At 32.6% G+C, this 10,443-nt stretch overlaps 1 long non-coding RNA gene across 1 annotated transcript; it reads right to left on the bottom strand.

The window, feature by feature from the left end:
* Positions 1-839: 839 nt before the first annotated feature.
* On the bottom strand, positions 840-4,647 carry LOC127867199 (uncharacterized). The gene is made up of 3 exons (XR_008043363.1): positions 4,248-4,647; positions 2,868-3,048; positions 840-2,516 (listed from the first exon to the last, which is right to left on the bottom strand). It is a non-coding gene; the product is annotated as an uncharacterized LOC127867199 (long non-coding RNA).
* Between the last annotated feature and the right edge of the window lie 5,796 nt (positions 4,648-10,443).

The following is a 10,443-nucleotide window of genomic DNA, read 5'->3' as shown; positions in this document are numbered from 1 at the left end:
ACATTCACAGAGAAACGGATGTTTCGATCGATGAAATCATCAACACATTTGCCTCGGTTAAGTGTAGAAATATTGATTTCATGTAATTGATGCACTGGTTAGAACAATTAGTGTAAAAGATCAACTATAATTAAGTTTTACACTCAACACGTTACGTTGCCGTTATAGACATGCAGACAGTATTATTTGAAAGAATTCCCATGGTTTGACTTGTGAATAAGTGGAGTGTTACACTTTTAAATGTTTATCTGTTCCATAAAGTTTTAAAATTTAGTTCTCTGGTATAAAGATAATACAGAAAAATTTAGTTCTCTGACATTGATATAAAACAGTAAAATATCAAAGAAAAACAGGCCAAAGTCTTATATTTTCTTATCTTATTATTTGTCTAGATATGCTTCAAATCTCATCACAGGCGTAATAGGATTTAACAAGTTCAGGGGGAGGACCCCCGGGCCCCCCGTTTTGATGCATCATATCCGGGTCTACAGGTAAAAAAATGCTAGCTTCGCCCCTGACAATATAAGTTGAATATTTCTTTTTACTTTATTATAAATCGTATAAATCATATAAGGTCACATCCGCATTGCATACAGTGTGTCAAAACAAAAAACGACGTGTAAAATTAAGGTATACGACTGTAATGGGCAATGTTCCAAAACACATTAAAAGTATTATTTTCATAAACTTCATACCATATGTGGTCATATTACAAATGTTTAGGGTGGCTTTTAATGCAAAAAAAAAAATCATGATTTTTTTCTGTATGATTACCCATAATTTGAATTTTCTTCTAAATTAAAATACCCCTGGGGATAAATAAATTCAATAAAATCATATTTTAAGCAATGTTTGTTAACAATGTTTGTATATATAGTACAGGATATGATTGCAGATGATAACATAATATAATACAAGACAATTGAGTGATAACAATAATGAAACAAATCTGAATATTATGTACGGTCCTTCAAAACTACAAGTTCGACTCGTGTATGCAAAAATCACCCATATTTTTTTTCTTTTTTTATAAGTTGTAGGTTATTTCTTTTGACTTTGAGCATTTATATTTTAGCAAAGACATGTGATTAGCTTAAATCAAAATAAAAAAAGCAATTTGCCCGTGTATATTTTGAACAATTCACTAACATCTAATAGGACTATTAGAAAGATTTTTCAAAAAATTCAAAACCACATAATGGCAAATGGTCAAAATATGCAAAATAAACAGAATCATTTACCAATTCAGTTAACACCTTCAATGTTCTTACTTTCTTTATACATATATTTAATACATTATGCAATAATGCTAAATAAGCCAAATGTAGGGTAGGGATGGCGTTGGTGAGGTGGGGGTGGGGGTGGGGGGTGGAGGCATGAGTAGGTCTGAAAAGTGAAACAAAATTACAAAGTTTTAAACTAAGTATTTTTCTCTCTTAACCAAGATCTATAACATTGTTAGATTTAAATTATTATGACCACATACCTAACAAGCTTGTATTAATTTAATAACAATGTATAAACAAAAATATTAATGCAAAATTTCACAACAAAGCTAAATAAGCATATACTTATAAGTTCCTTTGACATGGATATGGCTTTCTACACTATACCCTGCAGTTAGTTACAAATAGTTAATACTCAAGCAAATTTGATGAAACTTGGCATGCATATAAAAGGGAATGTAGGGATTAAGTACAACCCTTCATTTTTCACCTTATGTGATTGATCAGGTCACTGTTACTAAACATAGAAACAAAAAATCACACAAAATGGATCCAACGATAACTCAGAAAGTACTAAGGGTGCTTTGATGAAATTTTGTGCACTTACAAAGGGCATTATGGAGATTATGCAGTACCATATTCCTTACCTTAGTTGAAATCACTGTAACTTAAAAATAAATAAAGAAATGCGAACAATCTGACTCCTGTAATTACTGAAAAACTACTGAAGGCACTAAAATAAAACATGTAATTGAAATTTTCTTTAAAATCATTCCTTTAAGTACTTACATAGTTTTAGAACAATTTCATGTAATACTTTTTTAGAATAAGTGACTCTTGGCAAGCCTAAAACTAAATCAACTTGCTTCAAGGACTGCTTTGGATATAATTTTCCGAATATTGATAGCGAATCGATAAAAGCACAGTTATACAAAATATCAATTGCACTTACATTTGCCAAGATTTAAACAAAAATTGTTAAATCAATCGACGAACATTATGAACAACTAAGCACAAATTTCGAAACTTTTCAACCCAATGTATAATTCTTTCGACAGCCACTCATATTGACACTGGCTGCTCAACTTATCCAATGAATGTCATTGTCACGACACAGGCTGCACAACTTATCCAATGAATGTCATTGTCCCATCAGTCATTGAAATGCCTGTAACTTGTAAACCCTCTTGACTTATTGGAACAGTTGGCGTGAAGTATGTTGCGAACTGACTACCAGACTGGACTTCCACCGATGCATATGAGTAACCTGCAGGAGCTCCCTTCCTTCAACTGGAAACAAAGTTAACATTGCAATCTAGTAAAATATTGATATGCAATATCACATTTAGAATGCAACTAAACATATAATATATTGGATTTTTATTAGGTTAATAATCATACTGCTGATCTACCAGCAATAAAATGTGTGAACTGCTCATCTACCAGCCATAAAATTTGTTTATAGAAAAACAAAGTCATGATTTTTTTAAGAAGATTATTGTTATTTTGACAAATTATTTTGGCTATTATTCTAGGATTGGGAAAATTTTCAGCTAATTGGGCGAAAATACTTGTATTTTGATTTGGGAATGGGTCAGACATTTATTGTTACCGCTGATATTTAAAACAATCAATTCTTACGTTATTTCATTTAAGATAGCATCGCTAGCTTCAATTCTAGCTGATTCAGTCGCAACTTGCTCTATCACCTCACCAGCTGGCTGTTCCATTATTTTTAAGTTGGTGTCCGATTTTGTTTTGAGGTTAAATGTGGACAGGATATTGTATACACCGGATGGTCCACCCAGGCTGTCCACCATTGCTAAATGCAGAAACAAATATAACTATAGCGAAGATACAAGTGAATACAAGAATACATATCTATCTCCTATTACCGGTGTACCCGAATTACCGGTGATGTTTGTAAATACACTACAACGTCACAGCACGCGCATTTTCGTTTACAACTTCCGTCGGAGACTGTTTACTATTTTTGCCGGTAGCTGTCAAAACGAAAAATCCTCTAAATAATGTCGTTTCTTCGGGTAAGTTGGAATTAAAACACGAATTCCCATGTACTTTTTCGTTATTTACACACACACAATCTGGTTGATCATTCAGTTTTCTCATGAAAACTATCGTTTTGAAAAGTCCGTCTGCAAATGTTTACATAGTAGACAACAGGTGCGCGTTTCCATAACCCTGATGTACGTATCTCCTCTTTGCATTACTGAGCGAAACTTCTCAATTGGCATGTAGACAAAGGAAAGGGCGGGAAAATCACTGGTCAAGCCTGACTGAACAATTACATAAAGTGGATCTATGATAATCATATGGTTGACTGACTTCAACTCTTAGACTGGCCACAGGATCACTGCTTAATAAGTAAACCATTTTAACACCATGAGTTAAAAGGGAATATTAACATTAAAACATTAATACTTGATATGAATGTTTAAACCCTGTTACATCATTCATATTAAATGTAATTTATTGTTTGAAAATTAATCACAACATGTTTTAAACTTTGATATATTGTTTGTATATATTCGACAGTACGAAAGTTTAGTTAAGTAAACTGTGATTTTCTGAAAATGTCTTTTGTCTGAGTGAAAACTATGTCATCACCGGTAATAGAAGTGAACAGTAGAAACCAAAATGGCGAACAGTGACCTACTTCTATGATGGATTAAAATGAGTTTTCGTTAATATATATGGTAGGTTTCGTGTTATTTTGAGGAACAATGAATGATTCTGATAAATATATAAAAAAAATACGGAAGTTGCATCTAATATTATTTATTTGCAAATGCATGCTTACGTCACCGGTAATACGGGTGCCCAGGATACATTACTTCTGGTTACGTTATCTCGATGTTTACAGGAAAGAGAGCATAGACATAGACAATAATATAATCATAATAATGCCCGTAATTTACATCTTCGAACTAAATATCTATATAATTGATTACCGTATGTGTATTTTATATAAACTCTCTGATCATATATCTGTGACCTCACCTGTTTCAAGTTTTATGTTGACAACAAGTATTCCACTTTTCCAGGTCCATTTTCCCCATTGTCATTGACTGTGGGTTTTACCAAACGCTGTAGTGTTTACTCACTGGCAGTCAATGTAACTACACTCTACGTACAACTTTTTTCTTTTTTGCTGCTTCTTTTTTACACGTTAGACGTCTTTTTTGTTACGATTCACGATTGTTGTTTTTTTATGTCGTCGCGAAAATATATTACTTTGGGTTCATTTTACACAATTTTTAAAGAAAAATCTATTTTGACGTCGTAATATATTGTACTATGCATATCAGCGATACAATCTATTATTGAAATATATAAAACATGTTTTTATTTAAGATTTATATTGTGTAAATAATAAACCGAACAAAACGGACATATCACAACTTCAGTTACGGTATTTACCGACATTAGCCGATGTCAATCGCTTGACTGGAGGCCGTTTCATCAACGATTTATGACTAGTTGTAAATAACGATTTGCATAAATTCCGATGTTTCAGTGAAATAGCGTTTCATCAAGCAAATCGTAAATTAAGCTTACATAAATTTCATACATAAATATACGACTGGGTAAGGTCAACCGTAAATAAACGTAAACAGACGTAATGGCGGTCGTTTTCCTCGTCGACGATGACAGAGGACGCAAAATATTGAAGCGATTCCAAGGCTGTTTAGAGAGAGAATTTTTCTCGAAAACATAAGAGATGGGGACATTGTTTCCAGATATCGTTTAAAGGGATCTTTTCACGGTTTGGTAAATTGACAAAATTTAAAAAAGGTGTTTCAGATTCGCACATTATCGTTTTAGTTAGGATATTTGTGAGATAGCCATTATGTATCTTTTGACGATTTGAAAGCCTAAAAATTATGAAGCGTTGCAACGCGAAACGATTGAATAATTTGGAGAGTTCTGTTGTTGTCGTTTAAATTTACAAAACTACGAAGATTGCTTATATAAGGTATAAAATACTAAAACTGTGTATTCCCGGCGGAATAGCCAAGTGGGCTAATGCGTTTTTACTTCAGACTAACTCCAGGACTCCGGGGGTCACTGGTTCGAGCCCTGGTACCGGCTACTTTTTTACATTTTTTTAAATTTTATTCTTGATTTTTTTCTGGAGCTTTTAAGATCCAATGTTTACATTTATCAATATAAAGCATTTAATGACAAACTTAAAAATATGCCAAAATCTCTGAAAAGGCCACTTTAAGTAGGGGCGGGATAGAGCGTTTGGTGGTTTTGATTGGGGAAGAAATAGCACCAAAAAAAACAAATAATAAATAAAATAAAAAAACAACAACAGCCGAGCGTGACACCCGTTATGCAGTGCTCTTGTTTAAACTCTTTATTATGAGCCTCACTGTGTGAAAAGGGGGTTTAATGCATGTGCGTAAAGTGTCGTCCTAGATAAGCATGTGCAGTCCGCACAGGCTAATCAAAGGCGACTCTTTTTGCTTTTATTGTACGTTTAAAGGAAGACTCGTTGTGACACAAAATCCTGGAGGAAATTGTCGTTCCTGATTATTTTCTGTTTGATTTCACAGGTGTAAAAAGAACACCTTTTATTTGATGAAAATCGACCAAGTGGAGTTTATAGGAAAGTTCTTGTTTTCTTGTGAAAAATCGACCGAAAATCGCCTTTATTCATTACTGACAGCTGGACGTCCGGAATTACACACTTTGATTTTGGGGTCATATTTGTGAAACTTTTAGCTGTTTTGGACATACTTGGTGGATTTTCATCAAATAAAAGGTGTTTTATTATAGATGGACGCTTCCTGCTGACAACCACAACGACATATGTGTGCATTGTTTGATCTTTCATGCTGTTGCATTGTGTTATTCAATACACCTGTGAAACATCGTTGGTTACCTTTACTCTTATTATATATATAAGGTTAATTTTTTTCCCAAGTACCTGTGGATTAAAGCAGCGACTGTTAATCGATAATCCCATATATGCTCGATTTATATTTTTAAAACCAAATTATGGGTGGGTAATATAGACGATAAGAGTCATAAACACAAACGATTGAAATTTTCGAAAGTGTCAAATGAATTTCGGCATATGGTTCTATTTAAATGATAAAATAAGCTCCCAATCAGGACCATTGTATTGCAACATACGTAAATCACCTGACACGGGTTGCACGCGTCGTGTACAGCTATTTTAGGTTACAAATTCTACATTAAATAAATGAATTTCTTTTTCTATATAAAAAGCGCGCGAAAATTGGCGCGGGTGTATTTATTTGTAAATTTAAATTTCGTAGCGGGTTCATCATTTAATTTCCATTAACAGTTTCGTTGTGAATTTCAACTAAAGTACCGGGGTATCTCGCGACTTATTTGGCATTGACATTTCCTCTTAATAAAATATAATGTAAACACGCTGTATCGTTACCGTTACGCTGTATCAGCTCCTTCATTATTGAAACATGTATTGTATTGTATACTGACTGCACATAAGAGTCGTAAAATACGGATGCAATACGTAAATTCGGACAGTACTTAAAGTCGGACACAAGTAAATAAATGATTTAATAATCTCTTGATTTCTTTTAAACTCGGTATTTGTTTTTAACGATAGCATGCAATCGCGGCGATTTCGGGTGTCCGCCCCCCCCCCCCCCCCCTGCGAAATGTCACCCATCGGAAAAAGTGAACACCGCGGACAGAAGTTTTTGGTTAAGCACACGGTGCCTGAACTGTAACATTAATTGATGATATTTACTGTGTACATCAGACTTATTGCAGTATTATGTATATGTATGCATACATATTATGTATATGTAAATGAAGAAATAAAATAAAGATGAAAACTTGCCTCTTATCAGTTTGTAGGTTAATTTTATGGGCTATCAAATATTTTTATTGGTAGCCCAGTGGGCTACCTGAAAAATAAGAAATTTTTCGGACACTGCATTAATTATTGTGGACAATTGATATATAATACAGAAAGGCAAAGAGCACTGACCATCAGCTCTAATGGGTGTTGGAGATCTGTACTAAGGATTCTCATAGCCACATGCATTAAGAAGGTGCGCTTTTGAATGTATTTTTACTTAATTATATAAAGTGTGGAGTGTATATATATGAATGTTATTGTCATTAAAAACTAGAAGTTTACCAGTAAAAAAATGATAGATTTTTGCCAAATGTTTAAATGTATATACAAAAAACACCCATTTTATGATGCTCCTTCAATAATTAAGTTTTCAGCTACTGTTAAAAACTGTTGTCTACCTGTGCAAGTTTTTAGTAATATTATAGACATTTTTATCATAATGATGTGTATGGTTTTTGATAACTAATTGCAATTGCAACTACAATTGTATTTAATCAATAAACCATAAAGAACATTCACATGTATTTATTATTATTTAGAAAGTACAATATACCAACTGGGCCTAGTGTTATAATTCATCTGGCAATTAATAATAAATTTAAATTATTAAGTTAATACGCTTCATAGAAACACTTACCACCTAAAATCGTCACATTTAAAACCAATTTACAATTTGGGAATCAATTGAGCATTTAAGAATTTCATTTTCTTTAAAGAAACCAGTTCCTCGAGATTTTTGTTAATGTCTTTCAAAATGGCATTTCTTTCCCTTGATGCAATCAACATCTCCTACTGAGTTTTCGTCACGCTGTTCCTACATGCTTGACAATGTGGCTGCAAGTAAATAAATGTAATACATTATACTTTGTTCATTAAACAAAATTAAATGTTAAACAAAACATATGGCACATTCATAACACAATTATAAGACACACAAATAAGTGTACTTGACCTGGTATTGATTCTAAAAGTTACTTTATGTATTTTAATTTTTTTCTAGATTTCTGAATCAAAACTTAACATGTGTGAGACAATAATGCCCTAATAACATCCTTCAGTTTAATGATGTAGTAAAATTATTTTTTAAAATACACAGACCCACAAGTTCATACCCTGGTTAATAGGTTAATAAATTATAGTTAAAAATGCAGCAAAACTTTATCTCCATATAACCGAGAGTAAAATGACAAACTAAGAAAAAATAGAAAACATAAATTGCTACATTTTAACTGTTTGAAATTTTAAGTAGTCAGGTTCACTATAATTAATAGAAACAACTAATAATTACTATTTGTTGCGTCTGTCTTCCGTTTTTTGTTTTCTAATTTCTCACAGCTGGTTGATGCAACTTGTGTTTGAGTCTTTAAGTTTTCAGTCAATTGAAGTGGTGCAACATTTTCAGCTAGTGAAACCATTTTGTTTTCTTGAAAAAGAAATAAATCAAAACTGCATTTGTGATTTTAACACAGTTTTGCAGCAACACTTGTAATAAATCTATGTTGATTTACAATACGTATCATAAATTATTGTGGGCAATTGATATATAATACAGACAGGCAAACAATTATGACATGAGCGTATATGGCGATCGACAGCAGAATCCCTGAATAATGTTATATTGATAACTTAAACACATAATATTGATCACTATAAAAAATATGAAATAAACATATGTTCAATAACTGAAGTTTTAATTTATTTGCTTGAGGAGGCTGACACAATGACCTGAACAATGAACACAAAATATTACCATTGTGTGTACATGGCACTTCTTCAGTCTCGAATTTCTCCTCAATGGAGGATTTTGAAAATAAAGGCAAAATGGAATAGATAAGGCAATGCAAACCTACTTCAACTATTCATATATTAATAATCGTTCCAGTCAATTGTGCACAAAGAACTACTATAACGTTTTCATGTTTTTATCTTGTTAATTTGCTTCACAAAGCGGAAATACTCAATTAGCAGTGATATTGTATTAAAAAGTACATATTAATTTGTAAATAGTGACATATTTATGCTATTCCATATGCTCAATTTTATACAAGAAGGTTCGCAACATTTTCATGTTGTCATTGTGTCACTTAGATTAACAAGAGCATCGCAAATCGAATGCCAACGCTCGGCTGTGGGTACAGTTGTTTTTTTTACCTTTGACCTTAACCTTTGACCTTGAAGGATGACCTTCACTTTAACTTTTCACCACTTAAAATGTGCAGCTCCATGAGATACACATGCATGCCAAATATCAAGTTGCTATCTTCAATATTGCAAAAGTTATTGGCCAATGTCAAAGTTTTTGGACGACGTGGACAGCGGACGACAAGCTGGCTATGACAATACCTCGGGTTTTCTTCTAAAACAGCCGAGCTAAAAACATACCATGGATTTTCGCTTTTCTTAGCCAGTATGCTATTTTTGCTAATAGCTAACATATCATGAGGATTTTTTCATCATATGCTGGTTTTTTATGTATATTAATTATTCAGATTACCTTTTAGATTGTCTGTAAACACATCCCCATCTGCAGTCACGCCCTCAATTGATACTTTAGGAATGATGGTAAGCACCTGAAATTGTCATTAATCCATTAAAAAAGTTCCATTCACCAAAGATGTAAAGTTCATATAAAAATTGATATGGGATCTAGTTAGAGTAAAAAAGAAATAAAGAGCAGACCTACATATTTACCTAATTGCCGGAACAAGGCTAATAGATTGTTGACAGTTAAATGTTCAAGAACTTAATCCAAAATAATATTAGTATAACTATGAAATTTTCATAGTTGCATTTTAAAATACAATTCAATATGTTTGACTTTACTGTCAATGAAGATTTATAGGCTTAGCAATTTGCAATACCGTATGGAATCAACATAAATGAATAGGAATGATTGTCTAGAGTGAAATTCATCCTTTATTGTTCACAAATTAAATTTATAACTACCTTTTCTTCAAGTGGTGTCAATTTATCTGGCACAGGTATTCTGCCAGTTTGTCCCACTTCCTTCTTCAATTTTCTTTCTTATAGTCTGGGCCGTATGATCCGTAAATGTTCAAATTCAAAGTATGTTGTCATTAATGTTATTAAAGCAACTTTTGATATTTTATTAAATTTATTAATACATTATTGAAGGAGTGGTACATGAAATGCATATTAATTCTGACATGGTCCGCAAATCGGGTCCGTATGGTCAGCATATGTTCAAATTTAATCAAGTATGTTGTCATTTATGTCATTACATCAACTTTAATATTTTATTTTATGTATTAATACAATATTGAAGGAGTGGAACACGAAATGTAAATTAATTCTGACATGTTTCGTATC

Source organism: Dreissena polymorpha, chromosome 1 (genome assembly GCF_020536995.1).
Source record: "Dreissena polymorpha isolate Duluth1 chromosome 1, UMN_Dpol_1.0, whole genome shotgun sequence".
Classification (NCBI taxonomy): Eukaryota; Metazoa; Mollusca; class Bivalvia; order Myida; family Dreissenidae; genus Dreissena; species Dreissena polymorpha.
This window is presented reverse-complemented; position numbering and strand designations above follow the sequence as displayed.